General features: G+C 41.1%; 1 long non-coding RNA gene across 1 annotated transcript; it reads right to left on the bottom strand.

Moving 5' to 3' along the window:
• Positions 1–12,905: 12,905 nt before the first annotated feature.
• Positions 12,906–14,361, bottom strand: LOC113948709. The gene is made up of 3 exons (XR_003528217.1): positions 14,351–14,361; positions 13,239–13,241; positions 12,906–12,990 (listed from the first exon to the last, which is right to left on the bottom strand). It is a non-coding gene; the product is annotated as an uncharacterized LOC113948709 (long non-coding RNA).
• Between the last annotated feature and the right edge of the window lie 233 nt (positions 14,362–14,594).

The following is a 14,594-nucleotide window of genomic DNA, read 5'->3' as shown; positions in this document are numbered from 1 at the left end:
ATTTGAGTGCAGCCACCAACATTCCATGATCAAATTAGGTGTATCAGCAAGTGCATGATTCTGCATTTATACAGCTAAAAAATAGCCACCCATCCATTGCTTGCTGTGGCTGAAAAACACAGGGACGTGCATAACAAAGATTAAGCAAGGGTTTTTTTTGTTTTTTCCAAAGGACTTCTTAGGTCACAAAAAGTACAGGGAAAGTAGAAGAGACAGTTGGTGGCAAAATGACTAAACCAATGTAAGGCCATTTATTAAGACAGTACAAGTGTATGCTGTGAAAGGGACATGTGGGAGCTTACTGGGAACACAGGGCAGTGAATTATTTAAGTCAAGTGCATTTTAAGGCCATGAAAACTGCAGCTGAAAAAAGGCTATTAGGCTACTTTGTCCATACTCTGCCTCTAAGCCTTAAAAACCCCCTACTGCTGAGCCAGATCATTAATTTTTAATGCTTTATTTGCTGTTCTTAAATATTCCAGATGATCGAGATTTTCCCACTTTGGGAAGCAATTCTCCTCTCCAGAAAAAAAAACCAAAACACAGAAATTGCCAACAGAAGGAGTTTGAACCAAGACACTTCTGGCAGCATCACATGGCTGTTCTTCTATTCCCTTTGAATTGTCACACTGCAGAGGAACCTTCAAAGGGGCAGGGTGAGGAACTACATCAAACTGTAAGAAATCCTTATGTCTAAGAACAATCCTTCAGCTTATCTTCCACGTAACTTATTTTTCCAGTGGCAAAGAGATGAGAAACAAAAGCTTGAAGGAAAAAATCCTACAGGAAAGGTGAAAAACATCTTAGTGCAAAACATGAATGTGGAAGTGACACACAAGAGATCAGTATTAATTCTCTGAAACCTTGATGCCAGATGCACCCCATTTCCAACTCAAAAGCATCTTTGCCTGCCTGATCTGCAGGCTCTGCTCTAGACCTGAAGCTCACATTCACATTCTCCCATTCTCTCTTTTTTCACACTTAGAAATAACAAAGAATTTTTAAGTCAGTTTGGGCTCCCAAATCATCAATTCCTCATTTTTAGTGGAATCCTACAGATTTAACTGATTTGAGCTCGTGTCTGTGAGAGAGAGTAGACATGTGCCTAAAGCTGAGGTTCAACACTTGCCCTGTACTCGTGCCTGGTTTCCATCACTGATTGAGCAACAAGGAAGAAAAATACATTTGTTGCTGACATGGATGAACACAAGGAGAGGCTGACCTTCCAAGAGTTTGACTTTTCAGAGGAAGACTGTGCCTTAAATAAAAACATCAATGAGAAAAAAAAAAGAAAAATCACCTCTCAATGGACTTTTGGGTCAGTAACGAAGCATGGGTTGAACTTCCACAGGCTGTGCCATACGGGAAGTCTGAGAAGATGATCCAGTGGTGATTTGGTTTTAGAAATCTGAGGAATTGGTTTGGCCTAGATTTTGTCCTTGTGCACAAGGCACTATTTTGATTTTCCTGTGAGATCCTCCCTCATGGGGAACACGCGTACATCCTTGTTCATTTGGGTGTGTGATGAATTTTTCAAGCTGGGTGCTGACTAAATTTCATTAGGTAACCAAGTATTCTTTTGGGGAAAAAAATCCATGAAAAACAGCCAAACAAAGACAAAAATTATCCCAGAATGTTTTCATGTTTGTGATTTCAAGAGATGAATAATTAAACGTGGCTGGAAGAACTCAGATGAAAACTATGGGTTTATTTTATTTTTTCAACCAGCTACAATGCCGAGGTTGCTCATCAAATAATGCCAGGGAGAGGAGATCAGCCAAGGTTTTTCTGGGCCTTCATGCCATTTACACAGCTCAACCTGCTTATTTCAAGAGGGAAGAGAGCCAGCTAGCAAAGCCCTTGACCCTGTGAACACCCAGCCCTGAGGTTGATAGTACAGAGAGTACTTAATCACCTGGTTACAAGTAGCCGGTTCAAAGTTTGAACTTAAATAGTTGAGCTTAGAAATTCTTTATTTTGCCCTACCAATTAAAAAAAATAAAACAAACCTCAAACAACAAAACAAAACAGAGATGTGGATTTTTCCACGAGGCTTAAAAATGCTGTTCTTGGCATCTCTTTATGGGCAGGAAAGGAGAAACAAGCTCCTTAGTCTTTACTCGTTTCCATATTTTGCCGTGCACTTTTGAACGGTGCACGGTTAAACCCCCAGGGCTGAATTTTCTTTGCTCTGCATGATGGATCATCAGACATACAATTCCCATTATTGTTAATGGCAGTTGTGCATCAAATTACTACACGTGGCATTTAGATCCTAGTCCTCTGAGCTACCTGCGTTCCTCTGGCAGTGCAAGCACGTAGGAAATACAACAGGATATTGCTGCTTTTGAAGGTTTTTAGCTGTGAAAATTTGGGCAATAAAAAATTTGCTGTAAGTTGTCATTATCTTAATACCAAAAAACTACACGCAATTTTCACTTTTTTACTGCAGAGCCACCAGTACTTAATGCTGTGAAGAAGTCCAGAAAATGGTAGGCAACAAAATTTAAAGTTGATCCATAGGCCACCATCAATGATAATTCCGGAGAACTCTGCTAGAGGTTAACACCAGTATACAACGTAAAATGCTATTGAGAAATACTTTGGATTATTTTTTTTTTCATTTTATTCCAGTAATATCCTTCAGAGAAACAGCCTGGACTGAAACTGCTGAGTAAATGAAATGGGAAGAGTCACAGAAAGGGCAATCACTGTTAGAGGCACGTGTTACCCTTGCCTTTGACGTGGTGGAATCAAAGCTGCTTGTTTGTATATCATAAGCAGCACAAGGGAACAGCTCTTCTCCTCCACATCACCTGGCACTGGTGCCTCCTGCAGTGGGACATTGCAAGGCTGATCCCACCACCACAGCAACCACTTCCCAGGTGCCAGGCACAGGCAGTAGATGAGGGATTTTTTTATAAGGGTTTTGATGATGTGCTTTCCTGTCATTTGAAATGAGTACAAGAAAAATGCTGTTAGACCCTTGAGGTCTCTTATCTTTCTTTCTTCCTCTCCACTGTACAATGTTTTCACACCCTGCCTGTGCAATTTCAGTCAACTTACTGATGTACAAAGGAAAATTTAAACAAATGTACATCTGCTTATAGCTACACTCTGCATTTTGTTTAAAGCATAACTAGGCATCTGTAGGGGAATAGACAGGTTACTGCTCCAAGCCATGAAATATTCATATAAACACCAGTGTGGTGCCTCACCTTTGCTCCTTCAAATAGATGATGCTCTGGCTGCCCCCCCCCAGAGCCAGGTTCTGGTGTCAGAGAAGAGAGTAAGTAGCTTATTGTGTGGCTAATATATGATTATGTCATCTCTCTTAGCACTCCCCCACTAAAGAGACTGAAGCCTACACATGTCTGCAAATCCCCAACTTGAAACGAAGCTGGGGGATTTCTTCCCCTGCTTGTAAAGCAGCTCAACTCTAAGATAAGCTGAATGGAGATTCCCAGGGAAAAGGTTCTGTGGTGGTTTTTTTTTTGTTGGTTTTTTTGTTTGTTTGTTTTTGTTTTTTGTTTTTGTTTTTGTTTTTTTTTTTTTTTAGGAATCCTATTTAAAAGGTTTCAAAACAGGAATTCTTCAGCACAAAGTTTATCTTCGTGCAGAAGGATGGAGGTGACTGTGCTGATCTGTTGTTCTCCTTTTGATCTACAGAAAGACAGTGGTTTAGGCAATAGGTGTTTCTAAATTCATTACTTCCTTCCCTGGAGTTGTACTGAGTGAGCCAGGAAACCTCCCCCACTGCAGCCTCAAACCCACAAAACTTAAGGCCTCTTCCCTCTTGAAATGGAGAAGAAACAGATAATTTTCATGCACAGCACACTAAAAAAAGACCTTTGCAGAATCTCTCTGCTGGTTCCAAATCAAATCCTGTTAGTTCCAAGCCAAATTCCTGTTTGCAAGGATTACACCAGGTGCAAATCCCCTCCTACCTGTTTGCAGAGCTAAAAATTACAGGTAGTAGGAACCCAGGCCAAACCCCAACGAGCTTTTGAGATCTTGAAAGATCTCCCTGCAGCAACAAATAGTGAGACACGGAACCTCTGGAGGGTGTAGACCATGCCAGTGTCTCAAAAGGATGGCTGACCTCATTGTTCACTGGCCAAAAGTCCTTGGGAGTTTATGGTCCTGTGTTAAAAATCTAAATCTTTTCCTTTGAAGCCATACTTTTTGATGGATAGTGTAAATTAGTTTAAAGTAACATTTTGTCAGCCAGAAATCAAGATCTAGATAAATTTAAGCGATGTCTTTTTAAATGCCTCTAAAATTAACATGTCCATAATTCCCCCCCCCCCCCCCAGAACCTGGGGGAAATAAAAGTCTACAGGTGATTATTTTCCTACTTTTCATTGTCCCATGTGGACCTTTTATCTTAAATATTAAGATCCAGGGTTGAAGATATCTGATTTATGTAGCTGACATGTTAATGGCCACTAACCTGAGACCATTTTTCTTTATTATTTTACAAAATAGATGTTCTGAAACCTGTCAACTCTTGTTTTAAGAGCAGGCCAAAAAATCCTTCTAGAAGCTTTTTCAGACTTAAAGAACTGTGGATTTGAGGAAGAAAAGAGCAGAGAGGCTTCTGTTTCAAAATTTTGGTCTAAAAACAGCTCTAACATGAAACCATCAAATTCCTGGCTCTTGGGTGCTTCACACAGAATTTCTTGGGTCGTATTTTTTGTAAGAGTATCCAATATCAAACTTTAGCAAAGCAGTACTGAAATTATTGGCCACTGTTAATTCTCCTGTATTTCAGATGAGTCACTTTTGACTTTTATTAGGAGGTGGGAAAATCTCTTTCATCTAATTCCCAGAATCTTCATTCATGCATGACAACTTGTCTCCATTCTCCGCCTCTGCAGTATGTGTGAAACAAGATGTCTCAAAGTCTAATTCTAGAATTCAAGTACTGAGTTGAAAAAATTTCCTGAAGTTTCTCATGTATTTTTGTAGCACGGGGGTAGAATTATTAATAGTCATAAAACACAGGGCCCTTTGCCCACAGCTGCTCTGCAGGTGGAAAACTGGTGAACTTTACAAGAAATTGGCTTCCAACTATTTTATTTGAAGTGCTAGAGAAGAATAAGGGGTCTAATCTTTCAAGGACAGACATAACTTCAGCCTTGTGCCTGCCAGCAGACTTCAATAGGACAAGTTAGGATGATAGATTTATCTGTCTGTCTGGGATGTTGCTGAATCAAGGGCTGGACTCCAGTGGTTGATAGATGATCTAAATTGTGAGACTTCATGGAACTGGCTAAATAGCTCTTCCCAAATGCAGCTTGACTTCTGCCTTGTAAGATGATAATGGCAGTGTCAGTTGGCATTCCTGTGCCCGCCAAAGAGAATTGGAAAGGAAAGGGAACATGGGGCTGAGCAGAGGATAAAAGCCACTGTATTGCAAAGAGGCTGAGGAAATGTTTCCCTCCCAGGACTGGCTGCCTTGACATTTCTGACTGCTCAGGTCAACAAAACATATCTGATTGGGCCAGTTCTTGCAGTCTCCAGGGATAAGAGACAGCGCTCAGGAAGTTAAGGATGTAGGTAAATTCTGTTAAGTGCTCACTAAAGCTGGCTGAGGATTTTTGCTGGAGCATCTTTTTGATGAGAAACATCAGTATGCCAGAAAATGAAACACTTTTTTCAGCAAATTCATCAAGATATTTGATAGGGAAGATTTCTAACCTCCAGGATGAAGTGTCTTGAGAGAAAGAGGTAAAGAGCTAATTGGACTATGCTCTTGAAAATGGAAAATATACAGTCCTGTGATCTTGGAAACAGAAAGTTGTTCTCCCACATCACGGAGGCATTTCCCTGCTACTCCCTGGAGTAGAGCTTCTCCAGTCTCTCTGGTGGGACTGCTCCATGTGGAGAGGCAGCTGGATGAGCACATGGTAGCTCATCCCAAGCCTGGCTTCAACTCTGATCTCCCACATCCTGGATGAGTGCCATCACAGAAATGCTCTTTTTACAATCATTTTCTTTCAGTTGTTATTTTGGGGAAGAAGGCAGGAATATGCTGTAGTAGTTTCACTAACTAATAAAATCCATATAAATCCCTGATGGGCCAGAGAAATTATTTCTCACCACATCCACTGCACATAGAGCTATTACCTGAACACCTGCCCTTGAACTCGTGTTCAACAACTCCTCAGAGGCCATTTTTCCTCTGCAGAGTTTTACCCTGTGTATTCAAATTCAGATCTCCTTGAAGAGGTTTCCTCTGGCTGCCTGTGCTGCCTGTCTGGTGTGTCATCCTCTGAGCAAAGCACAGCCTCACTAGCCGCAGGAGCTGGGTCTCCTGTGCAGTCACACCTACATGTGGGCTTAAGCCATTCCTTGGGCAAGTGATTATTTTAAAGCTTCTCTTATGGCAGAGAAAGTAAGTCAGCACACACTAAGAAATAGTCCATCCTCATTTTTACTCTCAAATAATTTTCTTTGGAGGAAGAGGGACACACTGAAAGCCTGGTTTAGTGGTGCAGCTGAAAAAATGAACAAGCCCAAATTCCTTTTTGGTTTCAATGAAGCCACATATCAGAAATGAATCTGGCTTCACTTTCCCTCCCCCTTGCTTAGAAAAGGTGCTTAAGTTCTGAAAAACCTCTGCAGTTTTGGTAAACCCTCAATTGTTCTCCTGAGGGAAGTAGCTGTTAAATGACATGTCTTTAATCACCTCAGTTAGAGTTCCTAAGAATACGATTAATTAGATTTAGACATCCCACTACCAAAAAGGTTAAGTTCGTCTTCATTAGGAACGACCTCATCTTGTCTCCAATCTCTCACTGCTATCAACTGTAATGACACACCAGAGAGGCATCAGTCCTACCATGCCTGAAAAGGCTGTTGGATGACTTGTTTATAACCAAAGCTTTAATTCATTAAATAATGGAGAAAACAACTTTTTAATGCCAGTTGTTTTACTGCTTTGCAGGCTGAGTGCTCGTCTCATTGCTGCTGTCACATTTGGGGCTAATTTAATGAATAATTAAATAATTTAGCTTTTAACTAAATTAATCATTTAGTTAATTCATTAATAATAATCCACTGCACTTCTATGGTGCCTTCCAGGCTAAGATATCAAAGTGTTTCGTGAGCTTTATGGGGAAGTTCACCCTTCTTCCTCCCGCATACAGCCTGAGTAAATGGATTTTATGTGAAAAACTACATTAGTCAGCTTCAAAGAGAGGAGGAATCCGGTTCTGATTATGTGGGTGAAGGCAAGGAGTGGCTCAAACCACCAGCTTACCATTTTCAGCAGATACAGACTCTTCTCTCCAAAACCCTTTTCCCTCGCTCCAAGAGCACATGTGATGAGAGGAAGGATGGTCAAACTCTGGACATGTGATGCAGGTCTCATCCCTTGCTCTGCTAATCACTTTTTGGGCAATCTGTAGTCCCCAAATGCCTTGACTGTCCACCAAAACAACAAGGTGGGTGCAAACAGCTCCTCATTTCACAAAAAACACACTTAAAGCTGTGAAGCTTCACACCACGGTGCAGCAAGCAAGCTGCAAACTTTACACGTACCATCTCAAAGTGATTAAACATCACCCCCACGAACGCAGTCCTGCAGCTCCTTGTTCCTTGCACCACAGGAAATGAGGCAAAAGTCTGTTCAACTCAGACAGCAGGTTGGGGGCAAAGTTCAGCATTTCTAGTCCTTTGCATGCCCAGCTGATCCACACTCAACTCACATTTGAGCCAAGTATCAACACTTCCCTACTCCAAGATAAACTGCCTGGGGACCATTAAATGTTCAAGCCATAAGCAATAATTTCCTCATTAATACTCCATAGCTCCTCTTATTTTTCTCTCTTTGGTACCTGAGTACCCGTGAAGGTGGTTTCCATACATTTAATATCATCTTTCCTTTTATAATAATTTTAGTGTCAATCTGGTTCAACAAGGTGCTATTTTTAAGACAGAATGGAAATTAATTTTTCAGACTTATTGAAAGAGGCTGATCGTGTAGAACATTGTGGCCTCTAGTGCAGGAGCACAATCATGAATCCATTTGCTCTTATTTTCATTTATTTTTTAGGTTTAAGCATTGCCAAAATTCCTAATGGCACAACCTAGCAACTATTTATCTAAAGGAAAAAAAAAAAAATCAGTATTCAGGAAGAGTAAACTGAACCCAAATGGATTTCACTGTGTAATTCTGAAGGACAGAGAAAGAGCACAGCTTCAAAGAGCTATTATGTGCTTACGTGAGGACGTGGAGATGCACTGTTTAATGAGGGAAGAGTGAAGGCTGAGCTAATATGGAAAGGGGGAAGGTAGTGTGATGCCCCTGCAGGCCTTGGGAGGGATACACCAAATAAACCTGTCCCCACTTTGCCAAGCACTGTCATGGTCAAGCACACTATTCATGATCTCAGAGGGGATGGTGCTGCAGAGCAAACACAATGAAGGACTTTTGTCACCTCCTTGGGAAGAGGGTGAAGGGGAGAATGCCTCTGAGAAGTGGCAGTGGCAGTGCTTCTCAACATCATGCAGATGAGAGCAGCACAAACACTCCTGACGCTGCAAAAGCTGACTGAGAGCGTTGGAAACGGCCTGAGGATCCCGGACGGAAATTTTCATATGCACACTAAAATTTCGTCTGAGGATGCCTGAGTGTTGATGAAAGTCTTGCACAAAGAAGTGGAGAAACAAGGAAAATAACCCCAAGTGTCCTGAGCATCAACCTGATTAAGGAGGAAACAACTCAGAGGTAGATTATGCTGATCCAGTGAGAACCTTTGTGTGTGGTGTCAGGACTGGTAAAACTACAGGTCCTAAAGACCCACTGGAAGCAGAAGCCCTTTGCCTCCCATCTGCACAGTCCTCATGTTCAACTCTAGACCCACATGGGTAGCCACATCTAGGTTATTTTTTTGAGGAAGGGTAGGAATTGTGCATATCTTCGAGGATCTTGCGAAAGGTTAGAATAGCACCAATCCTGCTCTCAAGGGAAGTGCAGGAGGAGTTGGGTGATCTACAACTTGTGGGTAAGGAAGTACTGAGAAGAAAGAATATTGGCTTCTCTATTTAAAGACAAGCATTTCCTTAATGCAAGGCTGCTGTTATCTTGAAATTTAAGTGTTTGCTTAAGTGCTTTGCTGGACAGGAATGTCATTATCCTTGGGCTTAAAGCTTTTGGTGAACAGCAACAGAGTTTACAGAAAGCTTCAACCTTAGCAAGCATCCAGTCTACCTACACAGGACCCACAAAACACCAGCCCAGGTATTTCCTTAAGTTAAAACTGTCAGTCACAAGAGCTCTACACAAATAGGTAGATTTTACAAAGGGTGGTGATGCAGCTGCACTCACTGCATACTTGGTCCATGTTATCAATGGGCAAACCCATTGTTGGTTTAAGTTCCAATAAACCAAGGAGAAGAGATCTATTTTCTACACCACCACTTAGAATTCTCACTGTTCTGTTGTATTTTTGGTGGCTGTTGCAAAATACAGATAATATTTACTAATTTGACAGCTAATGCTATTCAGTGGATTGAATATTTGACAGCTGCAGTTAGTGGATTGCTCTTTCCCCAAAAAGAATTATAGAAGAATCAGAAAAACAGTGCAAAGAAATTTAAAAGCACCTTTTTAAGCCATGCCATTGTACTGTCTTGCCCAAAAGATGAGTTTGTCTTTCAATAAGCCAGAGGAAAGAAAAGGCCACTGTGGCATATTAGCATGCTTTTATCACTGCACTCAAAGTAACAAATAATTACCAAAATGAACCTCATGGAAGACTGGCTGGTCCTGTGAGCCATCCCTTGTTAGTTGTCTCCAACAAGGGCCTGTCAAATTTTTGCTAATGTGTGTATTAATGGATTTTTTAGTAGCACCATTTGCTACTTGAAAGATCGTGTGTGTTGTCTATTTAACCTTGAAAAGCCCACTGGCTAAAAGTATTTGGGAATATGAGGTGCTTTTCTGCCTAATTTGTTCTGTAAGTATCAAATGGAAGATGTGTCATGGTGAATTGCATTTCCAAATGACAGCCAGAGTGACTGTCCAGCACAGGACTTCTCTAACAGTTTTCTAAACTACTCTAATGTTTAGTTATCAGCCACCTTATTAGCCATCCAAACCAGAAATTCAAAAGAAAGTAAATGTAATTCTTTATTTTTAAATACTTCCAGGTTTTATATTACTGCAATACCTTTTAACCTTGGAGTTTCAAAAGTTGAGTGAATGTACAATCTCATTTAACTGCTCAATTAACTTTACATCAAATTTCTCTGAAAAAAAAAATCCTTTGTCATGGCAGTCAAATCTCTGTGAGGCTTCCCACTATTTACACCAAATATACATCACTTATTAAATTATTAATCAACCAGAGTTTGTTAAGATTTTTGAAAATAAAAAGCTCTGAGTGTTAATCACTATTCTTCTCACCGTCATGGCTTCTAATTTTCAATGTTTTAGCACACAAACTATGTTTCACTCAGATCTAGAGGATGCTTAAAATTAGCTTGTTTATACATTTTGAGGATGCAGTTAATTTACGTAGGTTAATGATTCCTGTGGTATATTGAGGATGCTGCATATTGAGAATAAAAAGGAGTTTTGCAAGCTGACTCATGTCAAGTAAATTGAGACTTCAAGGATTCTAACAATTCTTGGTGACAGTAAAAATCTCAAATGAAATCCTACTCCTGAGGAGAAACTATAGCAAACTTTCCTTGCTCACAGGAGCATCAGAATTCAGTCCCTTTCCGGGTTGGACATCTGTGCATTTCTTAAAGGAACCAGCCCTGCCAAAGCAAAGCTCTCTGACACAGACACCTTCTCCCAGCAAGGGGGAAAAACATGACAACCACCCCTCAACCTCCACACCTCCTGTCCCATTCCAATGGGATTAATTGTACCTAATTAATTGCAACAGGATTACTCGCTGCTCCCACCCACTCCAGATTTCCTGAATGAGCTGATAGGAGGAGGGGAGGTGCACAGGACCCTGTGTGCTAATTTTTGTGGAGGAGAGGGAAAAAACAAATCATCATTAAAGAAAGAGATTACCCTCCTCCCCAAAGGTTAAGAACAAATGGAAAACTCCTCAAAAAGGTGTTAAAAATATACTTGTAAGGGCAAGAATTGCCTCAATTCCTGTTGATGGGGAAGAATCAACACTTAAGTAGATTTACCAGGATCAACACAGACATTCCCATTTGTTCATGCACAAAGGCAAAATAACATGCTGAAGTTTGAAACGTGTAAGTAAATATCCTTAAATTAGAGCTTGGTAAAAATGTGGCCTCTTTGGGTCAGGAAGGACAAGCAGCTGATGAAAGCAGAGTGGTTCAGCTTTTACACGTACCATGTTTCTCCTCGAGAACATAAGAGATAAACCACCATCTTCTCTTGCCCTGGATTTCCACACTTCCATAATATTTCCTTAAGCTTCAGCTATGCTTAACAGGCTGACAAACTTAATTAAAAGTACAATTCATTTCCAGTATTCACTCTACACAGCTTAAAATTAAATCTTGTTTCTCCTTCACTTTTTGTAGCAAGTGAAACCTCTGATTTTCTCACTAGTTTTCCTACCTCGACTAACTGAAAGATAAATTTTTAACACGACTGCATGCACATTTGTGTTTCCATATCTTTAAAAGGTGTGTTCCTGGCAGCAGGAAAAACAGAACCCTGTTGTATGAAGGATGTATACAGCACTGAGAAAAGTTTTAACCGGCTTAAAAATAGTAAATGGAGAAATAATCCTTTTAAAGCCATGTTTGGAAAAGAACATGAATGCAATTAACCTCTGAAATTCTATGCTTGTTGGCTTGCTTAGTTCAGCGCTTCCCAGGGACCATTTATCTCAACAGAAAAGCATAAATACTGTGTAGCACCGACTTATCAGTGTAGCTTTAACTGAACAGTGTCCCCAGAGTCACTTAAGGGTTAATCCTTTGCATTTCATGAAAGGTAATGGATTTTGATTAAAGAGAGAACCTTAGCAGCTTGGAAGCCTAAAGCAGATGCACACATCCCAGCTTTATATTTAATTTAAACCCAGCACCCTCAAAGAAGAACATAAGCCATTTATACCACCAGCAACTAATCCAAAAAATGTAACGCAACTGACCTCAGTGAAATGGAAATTACGGTCGTGGCTTAGCTGTAATTATTATTTGCATAAGGTTTTAGTGGCCAGTACATCTCATAGAATAGTGTATGGATTCCTAATGGAAACGAGCCCAACTTTTTTGATAACTCACGGGACTTTTTCCAGGTGTGTTTGGAGATGATGGACCCTCCCCGAGAAGCAGAAGTTTGTCAGCATTTCTGGACGGAGCAGGCAGGGAGCCAAACCACCATGGTAGCAAAACAGGTGATGGAGCTACAATCATTTTGTTATCAACTTTCTCTACTGCCTTGCACTGGCCAGTCCAAACTGTAACCAGCTGGTTGGTGGGAACAGGATTCCTCATCTCCAGCTTCTCTGCCCAGTGACTGTCCCCATCACAGGAGAGTAATGCAGGCTATTCCCATGCAACACCCAACTCACAGCACAACACACAGAGACCTCCTGCACAACTCATGGTCACTCATAATTGCAGGGGATCAGCCAAAGAGGGCTGAGGTAAATCTGCTGGGATGACCTTGCTGGAACATGACTGGTTTTAGACAGAGCAACAAGCAAGTTCACACAATTTTTCAGGTCAGGGTACTCCTGGGGGAATTCCTCCATGTAAAAAGCTCAATTACATATCATATTAAAAGTTCAGTTACATATGATGTCAACTTTTATTGCACTGACCTGAAAAAAAAAAAAAAAGGTTGATTGTCTCAATGTAGACAGGGGGGAACTTCACTGGCCTTTTCATGAAGTCCTTCCAAAATTCAGATAAATTATTGAGGGTTGTCTATTGATAATAGAATCATAGAATCATTAAGGTTGGAAAAGACCTTTAAGATCATCATGTCTGACTGTTAATCCAGCACTTCAAATCCACCACGAAATTCTGTTACTAAGTACCACATCTACATAGTTTTTTGCCATTTCCAGGGATGGTGATTCCACCACTTCCCTGGGCAGCCTGTGCAACGCCTGACCACTCCTTCAGTGAAGAAGTTTTTCCTAATATCCAATCTAAACCTCTTGTGGGACAACCTGAGATAATTTTCTCTTATCCTGTCCTAGTTGTTACTGGGAGAAGAGACCAACTCCCACAGTTTTCCAACCTCCTCTCAAGTAGCTGTAAAGAGTGACAAGCTCTTCCTTGAGCCTCCTTTTCTCCAGGGTTAACAACCCCAGCTCCCTCAGCCTAGGAGTGACACAAAACCTCAAAACCCAACCCCAGACTATGTCCAGAACAAAAGCCAACCACAAGAGAAAAAACCCCATGTGGTTGGCAAACAAAAGGCTACCCTTGGTTTTGATTTTAATTATGAAATTTTTTCTCTTCTGAGAAGTGGAATGAATTTAGTCACTCATGCATGGTGTGAAAGTTGAATTGTCTGAGAATTAAATCAAAATAAAAAATGAAAACTACAAACCAGGGTTTCACTGCTACCAACAAGGGAGCCATCCTTTAGAGGTGACATTTCACAGCAGTCCTTGAGAAATGTGATTGTTCATAGCATTAAGTAAATTATGGTCTCTGAACAGTGTGGAAATAATTGAAAATGTTTGCTGTTTTTAAGTAAATGTTATAAATCCCCAAAGGCTGTTTGAGTCTGGAAGTAGAAAAGAATAGAATATTTCAAACAGGAAAGCATATGAGTGAACTGCCTGCTGGTTTGGCTGACAATTGTAAACCTTCCCCCGAAATATCAGCTGGAGCAGTTTTCCCTGCTCTGCTAATGGCTCACTTTGAGAAAGTTTTCCTTTTCTCCCTCCTCCTCAGCCGACACTCACACCTGAAATGGCAACAGTTAACTAGACGTGCCTTTCACAGTAACAAAAATGTCAGTGCATGAGCCCAAACGTGATGCAAATAAAGGCCACGCACCGTGTACTGCCACGGGTGTCAGAGAGGCCGAAAATGTGACTCCCTGACTGCTGCCCAGTGGCTCCAGTGCTTCTCTCCATCACTCCAGGAGTGGGGGCTGTGTGAGGGTTCCTGATGCTTTGTTTTGAAAGAGCTTAAACCTTTGGCAATGGGATTCTGCTGCAATCCTGAGGCAGCTCCTTCTGTTTGTACATAACCTGCTGCATTTCGTGGCTAATCAGGATCTTCTGATGTTCCTCTTGAAATGCTTTTTCACCCTCATTATACTGCATCTGCCATTTCTTCTTCCAGCTCCCCCGTTATTGTGAGTAAGAAAAAAAAAAGCTTTCACATTTTTGTCAAAAAGATGCACGATTGTTGTTTAGAGCACGTCTGTCACTTTGTCTTATCACAACAGTGTAAGACTCCAGCCCCAACACAGATATATTTGCTACATCCAGACTGTGACACGTTCTTGCAGAAAGAAGTCTCTAACACATCCACCCAGCGCTTCTCCTGACACAGCCCTGCACTAACAAAGCTGGCTGGTGCATGGCCACCACGTGCTGCTGGCCTGGATGTGATGATCCATACTTGGAAATCCGGGCTGCTATTCCCTGGTGCCAAACACAGGT

The sequence above is a fragment of the Corapipo altera genome, unplaced genomic scaffold (genome assembly GCF_003945725.1).
Source record: "Corapipo altera isolate COAL_440 unplaced genomic scaffold, ASM394572v1 62, whole genome shotgun sequence".
NCBI lineage: Eukaryota > Metazoa > Chordata > Aves > Passeriformes > Pipridae > Corapipo > Corapipo altera.
This window is presented reverse-complemented; position numbering and strand designations above follow the sequence as displayed.